General features: G+C 46.7%; 1 protein-coding gene across 6 annotated transcripts in view; it reads left to right on the top strand.

Annotated features, from left to right (window-relative positions):
- Positions 1–12,338: 12,338 nt before the first annotated feature.
- Positions 12,339–13,965, top strand: part of KANSL1 (KAT8 regulatory NSL complex subunit 1) — a 197,280-nt gene continuing 195,653 nt past the window's right edge. For 2 of the 6 annotated variants that reach the window (XM_034941613.3, XM_034941608.4), the window contains exon 1: positions 13,093–13,508. The gene's annotated coding sequence lies outside the window, so the exon portion shown is untranslated. Of the gene's footprint in view, positions 12,729–13,092; positions 13,509–13,965 lie in introns of those variants that run through there. The other 4 variants (XM_034941609.3, XM_034941612.3, XM_057300264.2 and 1 more) reach the window with 4 other exon arrangements.

Below are 13,965 nucleotides of genomic sequence, written 5' to 3'. Positions count from 1 at the left end.
CCCCGCCAAGTTTTTATATTTTTAGTAGAGATGTTTTTAGTAGAGATGGGGGTTTCACCATATTGGCCAGGCTGGTCTTGAACACCTGACCTCAAATGATCCACCCGCCTTGGCCTCCCAAAGTGCTGTGATTACAGGCTTGAGCCATCGCATCCAGCCCCACAGGTAATACTTAATGATGAAAGACTATAAGTTTTTCTCCTAAGATCAGGAAGAAGACAAGGATATTCACTCTTGCCACCTCTATTCAACATTATACTTAAATTTCTAGCCAGGAAATTAGCAAGAAAAAGAAATAAAAGCCACACAAATTAGAAAGCAAGAAATAAAACCATATGTATTTGCATATGACATGATCTTGTATGTAGGAAATTCTAAGGAATCCACAAAACCGTCAGAACAAGTAAACAAATTCAGCAAAGTTGCAGGTGTAAGAGTGATATAAAAAAAATTGGCCTGGTGCAGTGGCTCATGCCTATAATCCCAGCACTTTGGGAGGCCTAGGTGGGCAGATCATGAGGTCAGGAGTTCGAGACTAACCTGACCAACATGGTGAAAACCCATTTCTACTAAAAATACAAAAATTAGCTGGGGGTTGCGGCACGCACCTGTAATCACAGCTGTTCGGGAGACTGAGGCAAGAGAATTGCTTGAACCCAGGAGGCAGAGGTTGCAGTGAGCCGAGATCACACCACTGCACTCCAGCCTGGGTAACAGAGCGAGACTGTCTCAAAAAAAAAAAAAGTAAATAAATAAATAAATTGTATTTCTATACAGTAACAATTAGCAAGCTGAAAATGAAACTAAGAAAATTCATTTACAATATCGTTTACAAACACACACTTAGGAATAAATTTGACCAAAGTGCTAGACCTTTTTCTTATTTATTTATCTTTTGGTTCCTAAAGTATCCACACCAAACACAAAATAAAGCAAAATCTTTTTTTTTTTTTTTTTTTTTTTGAGACGGAGTCTCACTCTTTTGCCCAGGCCGGACTGCAGTGGCGCTATCTTGGCTCACTGCAAGCTCCGCCACCCGGGTTCACACCATTCTCCTGCCTCAGCCTCCCGAGTAGCTGGGACTACAGGTGCCTGCCACTGCGCCTGGCTAATTTTTTGTATTTTTAGTAGAGACGGGGTTTCACCGTGTTAGCCAGGATGGTCTCGATCTCCTGACCTCGTGATCTGCCCGCCTCGGCCTCCCAAAGTGCTGGGATTACAGGCATGAGCCACCGTGCCCAGCCACAAAGTCTTAATAGTAATAAATTAATTTTGCAAAGTTGGAGGATACAAGATCAACGTACAAAAATCAGTTGTTTATTTATTTATTTTTTAAGAGACAAGACCGCACTATGTTGCCGAGGCTAGAATGCAGTGATCATTTACAGGCACAATTATAATGCACTATAGCCTCAAACATGGCCACAAGCAATCCTCCTGACTCAGCCTCCCAAGTAGCTGGTACTACAGGTGGTGCACCACTACACCTGGCTCAGTTGAATTTCTATACACTAGAAATGAACAATCCAAAAATGAAATTAATAAAACAATTCCATTTGTGATGGCACCCAAAAAAAACTTAGGAATGAATTTAACCAACGAAGTGCAAACTACAAAACATTATTGAAAGAAATTAAACTTAAATACATGAAAAGACATTGTGTGTTCATGGATTGAAACACTTACTACTCTTCACATAGCAATGCTTCCCAAATTGATCTACAGACTCAACACAATCTCTATCAAAATCCCAACTACCTTTTTTGCAAAAATGGACAAGCTGATTCTAAAATTCACATTAAATTGTAAGGAACTTCAAATAGACAAAACAATCTTGAAAAATAAGAACAAAATTGGAAGACTCACGCTTCTTGATTCAAAATCTAATTCAAAGTACCAGTAGTTGAGCCCCTGGGCACTGGCATAAGGACTGACATATAGATCAATGGAATAGAATTGAAAGTCCAGAAATGAGTGCTCACATTACGGTCAACTGATTTTTTTTCTTTTTTGAGACAGGGTCTCACTCTGTCACCCAGGCTGGAGTGCAGTGATCAAGGCTCACTGCAGCCTCCATCTCCCGATCCCCCTGCCTCAGCCTCCTAAGTCACTGGGACCACAGGCATGTGCCACCACGCCCAGCTAATCTTTTTTTTTTTTTTTTTTGAGACAGAGTTTCATTCTTGTTGCCCAGGCTGGAGTGCAATGGCGCAATCTCGGCTCACCACAACCTCCGCCTTCTCGGTTCAAGCGATTCTTCTGCCTCAGCCTCCCTAGTAGCTGGGATTACAGGCATGAGTCACCACGCCAGACTAATTTTGTATTTTTAGCAGAAATGGGGTTTCTCCATGTTGGTCAGGCTGGTCTCGAACTTCTGACCTCAGGTGATCCACCTGCATTGGCCTCCCAAAGTGCTGGGATTACAGGCGTGAGCCACCATGTCTGGCCTGCCCAGCTAATCTTTTTAATAATTATTTTTAGAAATGGAGTGTGCCTATATTGCCCAGGCGGGTTTTGAACTTCTGGGCTCAAATGGTCTTCTTGCCTTGGCCTCCCAAAATACTGGGATTACAGGTGTGAACCATGGTGCCCAGCCAAGGTCAACTGATTTTTAACAAATATGCCAAGACAATTCAATGAGAGAAAGTGTAGAAAAAAAAGTCTTTTCAAACAATGGTCCTGGGACAACTGGATACCCACACACAATAGAATGAAGTTGAACCCTCACCTCATATTATCTATAAAAATTAACTCAAAATATAACAAAGCCTTTGTTTATAAAACATTTGTTAGACTGAAAAGTAGAAAACTCTTCTTTTTGTTTTTAGATGGAGTCTTGCTCTGTTGCCCTGTTGCCAGGCTGGAGTGCAGTGGCATGATCTCAGCTCACTGCAACCTCCACCTCCTGGGTTCAAGCCATTCTCCTGCCTCAGCCTCTGGAGTAGCTGGGACTACAGGTGCGTGCCAACACGCCCAACTAATTTTTTTTTTTTTTTGAGACCGAGTTTTGCTCTTGTTGCCCAGGCTGGAGTGCAATGGCACGATCTTGGCTCACCGCAACCTCTGCCTCCTGCGTTCAAGCGATTCTCCTGCCTCAGCTCCCAATTAGCTGAGATTACAGGCATGCGCCACCATGCCCTGCTAATTTTTTTGTATTTTTAGTAGAGACGGGGTTTCTGCATGTTGATCAGGCTGGCCTCGAACTCCCGACCACAGGTGATCCACCCACCTTGGCCTCCCAAAGTGCTGGGATTACAGGCATGAGCAACCATGCTCGGCCCAGTTTTTTATATTTTTTTAATAGAGACAGTGTTTCACCATGTTGGCCTTAGAGGAAAACATAGACATACATCTTTATGACCTTTGGATTAGCAAGTTTTCTTAGATATGACACAAGTGTCTAACACAGAGCTCCCATATGACCCAGTAATTCCATTCCTAGGTATATATGCCAAGAGAAATGAAAACAGAAAAACTTAAAACACACACACATATGGCGAAACCCTATCTCTACTAAAAATACAAAAATTTTGCTGGTGTGGTGGCTCATGCATGTAATCCCAGCACTTTGGCGGGCTGAAGAAGGTGGATCATTTGAGGTCAGGAGTTTGAGATCAGCCTGGACAACATGGTGAAACCCCATCTCTACTAAAAATACAAAAATTAGCTGGGTGTGGTGGCACACGCTTGTAATCCCAGCTACTTGGGAGGCTGAGGCAGGAGAATCTCTTGAACCCAGGAAGTGGAGCTTGCAGTGAGCCGAGATCACACCACTGCACTCCGTCCTGGGCAACAGAGACTCTATCTCAAAAAAAAAAAAAAAAAAAAAGAAAGAAAGAAAGAAAAATTAGCCGGGCATGGTGACAGGTGCCTGTAATCCCAGCTACTTGGGAGATTGAGGTGGCAGGATCAGTTGAACCTGGGAAGCAGAGGTTGCAGCCAGCTGGGATTGTGCCACTGCACTCCAGCCTGGGCAACAGAGTGAGACTCCGTCTCAAAAAATAAAAATAATACACACACACATATACACATACACCTCTTTATTTCTTCAGCGAGACCTGAAGATATATATCCATAACATAAGAACAGGATGCTATAAAAAATGAACAATAAGAAAGCAAGAAAAACTATCATAAATTAGAAATATGATAGCCAAGGCTGGGTGCAGTGGCTCACACCTGTAATCTCAGCACCTTGGGAGGCTGAGGCATGTGGATCACTTGAGGCCAGGAGTTTGAGACCAACCTGGCCAATATGGTGAAACCCCGTCTCTACTGAAAATACAAAAATAAGCTGGGCATGGTGGCCCACGCCTGCAATCCCAGCTACTCAGGAGGCTGAGGCAGGAGAATCACTTGAACCCAGGAGGCGGAGGTTGCAGTGAGCTGAGATCAAGCCACCGCATTCCAACCTGGGTGACAGAGTGAGAACCTGTCTCAAAAAAAAAATAAATAAATAAAAGCCAAAATTAAAAATTCAATACAAAATTTGAAGGTTGAAGAAATCTCCTAGAAGAATGTAGTATTTAAATTCTTTTTCTTTTGAGACAAGGTCTTGCTCTGTCTCCCAAGCTGCTGTGCCGTGGCGCCATTCTAGCTTACTGCAAGCCTCAAACTCCTGGCCTCAAGCAAGTCTCATATCTCAACCTCTCAAAGTGCTGGATTATAGGCATGAGCCACTGCAGCTGGCCAGAATGTAGAATTTAAAAGGTGTTGAAAAATATAAAAAATAAGAAAATTGGAGGATTGAGGCTGGTTGAAGGCAGAGGCAGGAGAATAGCTTGAGCCCAGGAGCTTGAGTATAGCCTGGGAAACACAGAAAGCCCATCTCTATATTTAAAAAAAAAAATTTTTTTTTTTTTTTTTTTTTTTTTAAGAGAGAGTCTTGCTCTGTCACCCAGGCTGGAGTGCAGTGGTGCGATCTTGGCTCACTGCAACCTCCACCTTCCGGGCTCAAGCAATTCTTATGCCTCGGCCTCCCATGTAGCTGAGATTATAGGTGTGTGCCACCACACCCAGCTAATTTTTGTATTTTTAGTAGAGACAGGGTGGGGGAGTGTTGGGGGAGATGGGGCATGGCAGGGAGGGGATGGCGGGTTTTACCATATTGGCCAGGCTGGTCTTGAGCTCCTGGCTTCAGGTGATCCTCCCACCTCAGCCTCTAAAAGTGGGATTACAGACGTAAGCCACCGCGCCCAGCATTTTTTTTTTTTTTTTTTTTTTAGACAGTGTTGCTGTGTTGCCCAGGCTGGAGTGCAGTGGCACAATCTCGGCTCACTGCAACGTCTGCCTCCTGGGCTCCAGCGATTGTCATGCCTCAGCCCCCCAAGTAGCTGGGATTACAGGTGCACACCATCATGCCTGGCTAACTGTATTTTTAGTAGAGATGGGGTTTCACCATGTTGGCCAGGCTGCTCTCAAACTCCTGGCCTCAAGCAATCCACCTGCCTCAGCCTCCCACAGTGCTGGGATTACAGGCCTGAGCCACTGCACCAAGCCCCAGCTCCAGATTGTGAGTTTCAGAGCCAGGCTAGATAGGATTCAGACTCAGATCTGTGAGATTTCTGCTGCTCAGGCTGTTAACCAGTGACTCATGTTTTCTTTTTTTTTTTAGGCAGAGTTTTACTCTTGTTGCCCAGGCTGGAGTGCAATGGCTCGATCCCAGCTCATTGCAACCTCTGCCTCCCAGGTTCAAGTGATTCTCCTGCCTCAGCCTCCCAAGTAGCTGGGATTACAGGTGCCCGCCACCATGCCCAGCTAATTTTTGAACTTTTAGTAGAGACGGGGTTTCACCATGTTGGCCAGGCTGGTCTCGAGCTCCTGACTTCGTGATCTGCCCACCTCGGCCTCCCAAAGTGCTGGAATTACAAGCGTGAGCCACCGCGCCCTGCCTGACTTGTGGTCTTTTGAGATTATTTCTGATGTCCCATAGACATTTCAAAAGCAAAATGTCAAAAGCCACACTTGCCTCTCAAACCTTCATTCTCTCTGTGTGATAGGCACCCTCCTTCCCATCTTCCTTCGCTTCCATGGGTCACTCAAAGCTGAAGACCTGCAAGCCATCTCAGGATCCTGTCCTGTATCCCATCAACACTCATCACACCCTCTCAATTCTGGCTCCTAAATACCCCTTGGATTTGGCCTCTCCTCCCCGTTCCCCACTGGCATTGTTTTATTTCAGGTCTTTATGATTTCTTGCCTGGGTTTCTGCAGCAGCCTCCTAACTGCTCTCCCTGACTCCAGTCTTGCCCTCTCTGTTTCATTTTTCATATTGCACACAGGGTGATTTTTCTAAAATGTAAATGTGACCACATCTCTTGCAGGCTTAAAACCTCTCAAAGGTTCTTCACCCCCTCAAGGCTGCAGCACACACCTCCCAGCACAGCTCTGCAAGTTGACCCCGCCCTTCTTCTCCATCGGTGGTTCTCAGAGTGTAGCCCTCCGAGCAGCAGCACTCTGACCCGCTCCATCAAGATCTCTAGGCTTGGAGCTTGCGAGACTATGTAAACAAGGCCAGTTTTTTGTTCGTTTGTTTGTTTTTTGGAGACAGAGTCTCGCTGTGTCACCCAGGCTGGAGTGCAGTGGCTTGATCTTGGCTTACTCCATCTCCACCTCCCAGGTTGAAGTGATTCTCCCGCCTCAACCTCCTGAGCAGCTGGGACTATAGGTGTGCACCACCCCACCCAGCTAATTTTTGCATTTTTAGTAGAAATGGGGTTTCAGGCCGGGCGCGGTGGCTCACGCCTGTAATCCCAGCACTTTGGGAGGCCAAGGCGGACGGATCACGAGGTCAGGAGATCGAGACCATCCTGGCTAACATGGTGAAACCCCGTCTCTACTAAAAATACAAAAAAATTAGCCGGGCATGGTAGCGGGTGCCTGTAGTCCCAGCTACTCGGGAGGCTGAGGCAGGAGAATGGCGTGAACCCAGGAGGCGGAGCTTGCAGTGAGCCGAGATCACGCCACTGCACTCCAGCCTGGGCGACAGCGAGACTCTGTCTCAAAAAAAAAAAAAAAAAAAAAAAAAAAAAGAAAAAAAAAAGAAATGGGGTTTCACCACATTGACCAGGCTAGTTTCGAACTCCTGACCTCAAGCGATCCGCCTGCCTCGACCTCCCAAAGTGCTTGGATTACCGGTGTGAGTCACTGTACCCAGCCAACAAGGCCAGTTTTTACGCACATTTAAGTTTGAGAACCACATTGCAGTTAATCTCATCTGGTTTCCTTTCTTGAACTCCATGCTTTAGCCTCATTGAACCATCAGTTTCTGGAAAGTGGTATATTATCCCTCACCTTCTATAATTTGCACATGCTATTCTCTGCCCTTATCCCATGGCAATGGCTTTGTCTGCTTTTATCCATATTCCCCACCTCTGTGGAAACTGGAAGGCAGGGTCACCACCTTATTCATCTTTACATCTTTAGGGTCTTGGACCTGACATACAGTAGGTGCTCAATAACCATTTTATTTCTCTCTCTCTGTTTTTTTTTTTTAGAGATGGGGTCTCACTCTGTCACCTAGGCTGGAGTGCAGTGGCTCAATCATGGCTCACCTCCCCCTCAACCTCCTGGGCTCAAGCAATCCTCCTGCCTCAGCCTCCCAAGTAGCTGAGACTACAGGCACTCAACACCATGGCCAGCTAATTTTTAATTTTTTTGTAGAGATGGGGGTCTTGTTATGTTGCCCTGGCTGGTCTCCAAATATTGGCCTTAAGTGATCCTTCCACCTCAGCCTCCCAAAAGCGCCACTGCACTACAGCCTGGGCGACAGAGTAAGATTCCATCTCAAAAAATAAAAATAAAGATAATACACACACACATATACACATACACCTCTTTATTTCTTCAGCGAGACCTGAAGATATATATCCATAATATAAGAACAGGATGCTATAAAAAATGAACAATAAGAAAACAAGAAAAACTATTATAAATTAGAAATATGATAACCAAGGCTGGGTATGGTGTCTCACGCCTGTAATCTATTACAGGCGTAAGCCAGTGAGCCTGGCCATTCAATAACTATTTTCTTAATGAACATTGAGGGTGAGATGAGCAGAAACATAACTGCTAAAAGCAGGCAACATTCAGCTACCAGGATTTATGAGGGAGAACACAGTAAACTGTGCTATTACTTAGGAATACCTAGAGTCAATGTACATTTATTTTCATTTTACTCTAGCCCCACTGGTGATCTCTGCCCAGTAATCTAACTAAATTGATGACAGTGGGAATGAAAGGAAATCATAGATATGTATTATTGTAAAGGAAAAGAAATGCAAATGAATGGGTACAGGGACAGTCTGTACAATTGAAGATCTCATCTCTTCATATATATATATATATATATATATATATTTTTTTTTTTTTCAAGACAGGATCTTAGCACCTACTATTTGCAAGACTCCCCCTATGTTAACCTTTACAGCAACTCTCGGAGGGATGTTTTATTATTGAGAGAACTGAGAGACAGAGGTCATTAAATATTTGTCCAAGATCCTACAGCCGCAACATGGTAAATCCACTGCTATTGGAACTTCCTGTTAAGTGAGTTCCATGGCCCCAAACTGCATTCCCATCCATGTTGCTCACAGATTGCTCACAATGTGGCTCACAGTCATAGGCACAGGTGAATGGATCAACCATTATTTTCGATAATGATTCTGGGGTATCATCTTTGACTCAAAAACGCAAACTGTTATTATTATCTATGCAGTCTACAGCCCTCTGCTCTACCAGCTGAGCTATCGAAGAGTGCACAAGCTGTTATTATATCACAAGATTTTTTTTTTTCAGACAGGGTCTTATTCTGCGGCCCAGGCTGAAGTGAAGTGGCTCGATGGTAGCTCACTGCAGCCTTGAACTCCTGGGGTCAAGCGATCCTCCTACCTCAGCCTCCCAAGTAGCTGAAACTACAGGCAGGCACCACTATGCCTGGCTGACTTTTGTATTTTTTGTAGAGACAGGGTTTCGCCATGTTGCCAGGCTAATCTGCAACTCCTGGGCTCAAGCAGTCTGCCCACTTCACCCTCCCAAAGTGCTGGGATTTCAGGCTAGAGCCACCATGCCCAGCCCACAAGATCTAAACGCTACTGTTGAAGCAAAAAGACTTGAAGACAGAATTTGCCCTCCTAATATAAGCCCATGGTAACCTGAACCTCCTTCACCCTAACTCTCATCACAGTGTATTGTGATTGCTTATTGAAGATGAAATTTGATTTTCCTTTTTGATGTTACTTCTCCAGCACAGTACCTGGTATGTGGAAGGCACTCAAACTAGGGCCAACCTGGTGCCAGCTAACCTGGGACTAGTGCAAGCTCCTGAAATTCACCTGGTCAAGGGACACATGTTCACAGGATCTCCTGGGGTTGTGTCACCAAAAAAAAAAAAAAAAAAAAAAAAAAAAAAAAAAAAAAAAAAAATTTCACCTGGTGTCTCTAGTCACCATGACTTTCTCTAAAATGCCACACAGAATTCTATGTATGGAATTTTTTTCTTTTCTTTTTTCTTTCTTTCTTTTTCTTTTCTTTTTTTTTTTTTTTGAGACAGTCTGTCGCCAGTCTGGAGTGCAGTGGCGTGATCTTGGCTCACTGCAGTCTCCTCCTCCCGGGTTCAAGCAGTTCTCCTGCCTCAGCCTCCCGAGTAGCTAGGACTACAGGTCCGTGCCACCACGCCCAGCTAATTTTTGTATTTTTAGTGGAGATGGGGTTTCACCATGTTGGCAAGGATGGTCTAGATCTCTTGACCTTGTGATCTGCCCGCCTCAGCCTCCCAAAGTGCTGGGATTACAGGCGTGAGCCACCGCGCCCGGCCAAAATTTTTTAAAAATAAGGAAAGTTCAAGTTTACTTTAGATACCATAGTTCAGGATTTAAACTCCTGTCCTTACTTTGGAATGTCATTTTAGATACTTATGTGATTGACTGAGGAAAAAGACATTGTAACTGATCTTATCCCCTTTTAAAAAAAAAAAAAAACCAGCTAACAATTATTCATTTAGTCTTCTGTACATTGTGTGAAATAAAATATAGAAGACTAGGGGACAGTTTCTGCCCTCAAGGAGCTTATGTGGTTTTTTTCGTGCGTTTTTTTGTTGTTGTTGTTTTTTTTGTTGTTGTTGTTGTTGTTTTGACAGGTTCTTACACTGTCACCCAGGCTGAAATGCAGTGGTGAGATCTCGGCTGACTGCAACCTCTGCCTCCCAGGCTCAAGTGACCCTCACCTCAGTCTCCTGAGTAGCTGGGACTACAGGCATGCACCATCATGCCCAGCTAATTTTTGTGTGTGTGTTTTTGTAGAGACGAGGTCTCGCCATGTTGCCCAGGCTGGTCTCGAACTCCTGGCTTCAAGTGATTCACCTGCCTCAGCCTCTCAAAGTGCTGCGATTACAGTCATGAGCCACCTCACCCCGCCAGTCAGGCTCTTAAAAAATCCATCATACAGGCCGGGCGCCATGGCTCGCGCCTGTAATCCCAGCACTTGGGAGGCCAAGTCGGGCGGATCACGAGGTCAGGAGATTGAGACCATCCTGGCTAACACGGTGAAACCCCGTATCTACTAAAAATAACAAAAAATTAGCCGGGCATGCTGGCGGACGCCTGTAGTCCCAGCTACTCAGGAGGCTGAGGCAGGAGAATGGCGTGAACCCGGAAGGCGGAGCTTGCAGTGAGCTGAGATAGTGCCACTGCACTCCAGCCTGGGAGACAGAGCGAGACTGTGTCTCAAAAAAAAGAAAAAAGAAAAAAAAATCCATCATATGTATTCACTAATTTAATCTTCACAAGAACTCTAAAGGGTAGGAACTATTTTTTTTTTGCCCCATTTTGCAGATATGAAATGAGAGGCTGTGTTGAAGGTGTTTTCTGGGGTTGATTTAAATAGAATTAATAAACTCAGAAAAAAGATTCTTAATCGATAAAGGTGGTTTTTTTTTGTTTTTTTGTTTTTTTGAGTCGGAGTCTCACTCTGTCGGCCAGGCTGGAGTGCAGTGGCGTGATATCGGCTCACTGGAACCTCTGACTCCCTGGTTCAAGCAATTCTCCTGCCTCAGCCTCCCGAGTAGCTGGGATTACAGGCATGCGCCACCATGCCCGTGGTTTCACCATGTTGGCCAGGATGGTCTTGATGTCCTGACCTTGTGATCCGCCCCCCTTGGCCTCCCAAAATGCTGGGATTACAGGCGTGAGCCACCGTGCCCGGCCTTGGCTTTCATTCTTGTTGTCCCATGGTTACCAGAGCCTAAAGAGGTAAAGAGGTAAGACCTATGAGGCTCTCACAGTTGTTTTTTTTTTTTGAAACAGGGTCTCACTCTGTCGCCCAGGCTGGAGTGCAGTGGCGCGATCTTGGCTCACTGCAGCCTCCGCCTCCCGGTTCAAGCAATTCTCCCACCTCAGCCTTTCCAGTAGCTGGGATTACAGATGCGTGCCACCACGCTTGGCTAATTTTTTTTTGCATTTCTATTAGAGATCGGGTTTCACCATGCTGCGCAGGCTGCTCTCGAACTCCTGACCTCAGGTGATCCACCCGCCTTGGCCTCCCAAAGTGCTGGGATTACAGGTGTGAGCCACCGTGCCCGGTCTCTCTCATAGTTTTATTATTCTATTTTCCACAGACCCTTCCTCCCTTAATTTTCATGCCTCTTTAATATTGTTTCTTTTACCTCACTGACCTTTTTCGTCCTCCTACCTTTTACTGTGGGTGTCTTATTACCCTTCTTTGGGAGTTTATCCTTTAGCATGTCATAGATCACTATCTTTAGGCAGAGGACCCTGCATCTTCTCTAGTCCTGATTGTCTACCCTCTCTCAAGTTCCATAACTTCAGTTGCCTCTGGGACACCTTCACTGGGTTTTACAAAACCCTGTTACCGGGAACTGAACATATTAAAAGCTAAGATTCCTCCCCAAATCTGCATGTTGCGCCAATTTTCCTGCCCAATTATCTTGTCTGTCCCCTGGTTTTGCGACCTTATTTAAACATTTAAATCCTTTTCTTTAAATTGGAATCTTGATGAATGGTGCAAAAATCAACGGATACAAATGATATGCCGAGATATGGAAGTCTTCCGCCCACTGGTTCCCTAGGCACTCAGTTCCTCTCCCAGGAGGTAACCACTGTTGCCAGCTCTTAGAGTGATTTTTGATTCCTTCTTCTACCGGCTCTATCTCAAGTCCTTCCCTGTCTGTGAGATGTGTGCCCTTTCCTTTCCAGGCCCTAGTGAACTCTTATCTGGTTGAGTTTATATATAAACATTTTTATGTGTATATTTTATATACATATATAACATCTCTCCCTATGGCCTTCCGGCCTGGAGTTTTCATCACGTCGCTTCCTGGATGAAGGAACCTCGAGGGGTGAGGGGCAGGGGTTGGGGGTGATGGAGAAGAGAACCTAAAGGGGACTTAGGTAGGGGGTTCAGAGTGGCCAACTGGCGTGACGCTCTGTCAGGATTCCTATTCCTATTCCTCCCACCTCAGGCCCCCTTCTAGTCCTCTCAGCCAAAAGCCTCTCGTTTCCAAGGGCCGAGACAGAGACAGAGACAACGAGATACACAGAGACAGAGACGCCAAGGCACCAGCATCCCTCTCCCCCTTCTGTCCCGCCCCATCGCTCTGACGGACACCATTGCTCAGCCAATGTCGCTCACGATGTGCCCCTGAAGGGCCAATGAGCGCCAGAGGAGGGCGGAAGATTCCCCGCCCCCACTTCTAGGCTTGGTTGAACCGTGCAGGTAGGTCCGGGGCTGGGGGAGCTGCCTTTGGCACTGGTGCCCCTGGGGGTGGGGGCACGAGTGGGCCAGGGTGATGGTGAGGTAGAGGAGGTGTCCCCGACCCGACGAGCTCGAGGGAGCGGCCCGGCTGGGAGGCGGGGGGCCGCGGGGCCCGGGGAGCGGGCGCCGCCGAGGGCCCTGGAAGCGGCCGGGCTGGGGGAGAGGGGACGCGTGTGTGGGGCACGGGGACCCCCGCCCAGCGCCCACTCGTAGGCCTGGGACGCGGGCTGCCGGCCGAGTGGCCTGAGGGCCTGGCTGCCCGGGGGGCGGGCCGGGGCCGCGGCCGGGGGCGCGGAGCGGAGCTCGGGGCGCCAGGCCGAGCCGAGGTGGGACGGACCGACGCGGAGAGGAAGGGAAGCCGCATCCCGCGGGGCGCCCCTCCTGAAGCGAGCCGGGCAACGGCCGCGGGCGCCCCTGCCCTGAGCCCACCCCGCGCTCTGCCCTCCCTAACAATGGGAATGGGGCAGAAGGAGGCGCCCCACTGCGGGGAGGTGAGGGGTAGGTTTGGGACTGGGGTCCGCGGTGGGGGGAGGTGCGATCTCGGGCTCTCGCTTCTCCGCTCCCTCTGGCTCTGGAGTTGGGGGCCCCTGTGGGGCTCTGAAGTCCGCCTGAGACTTGGGTCAAGAGTCAAACTGTCGCCCCCCGCTCCTCCCCCAAAATCCGGTGAGCGGTAAGGAAAGTGATGCCAAGTCTTCGAAGCCTCAGTGACAAACGCATAGCAAGAACACATCCACTCCAGAGGTGTTTATTTTTTATTTTTATTTAAAAAGGGGTACTTTTCGACATTTATTTTTAAGAAGTGGGTGCTGTTATTTTTGTCCCTACGCGGGCAAGCCTCCATTTTAAGCGAAGCAGTAACTGGTTAAGCTGGAATTGTATACAGGCCCAGGACTTGAACGAGGATCCTACCAGAGGTCATTTAGTCCATCCTCCTGCCTCCAGGCAAATTTACCTTCCTCCCACCCTCAAAATTAAGTTGCTCGGTCTGCTTTTAACGATCTCTGGGGAAGAAGGGTCTTTTATTTGTTTCTAGTACTTCAGTCAAGAATAGGTTTTACTTTTCATGTGGAATTGACTCTGAAACTTAAGCATAATCTTGGGACAGTCGGGATGATTAGAGAGGTTTTACTTTACTAAATACAATTAAATGTGGCAAGGGTCTTTTTTTAGACGGTTAGTTAACAAATCACGTTTAGTG

The sequence above is a fragment of the Pan paniscus genome, chromosome 19 (assembly GCF_029289425.2).
Source record: "Pan paniscus chromosome 19, NHGRI_mPanPan1-v2.0_pri, whole genome shotgun sequence".
Taxonomy (NCBI): Eukaryota; Metazoa; Chordata; class Mammalia; order Primates; family Hominidae; genus Pan; species Pan paniscus.
Note: the sequence above shows the minus strand (reverse complement) of the source record. Positions and strands in the feature narration are given on the sequence as shown.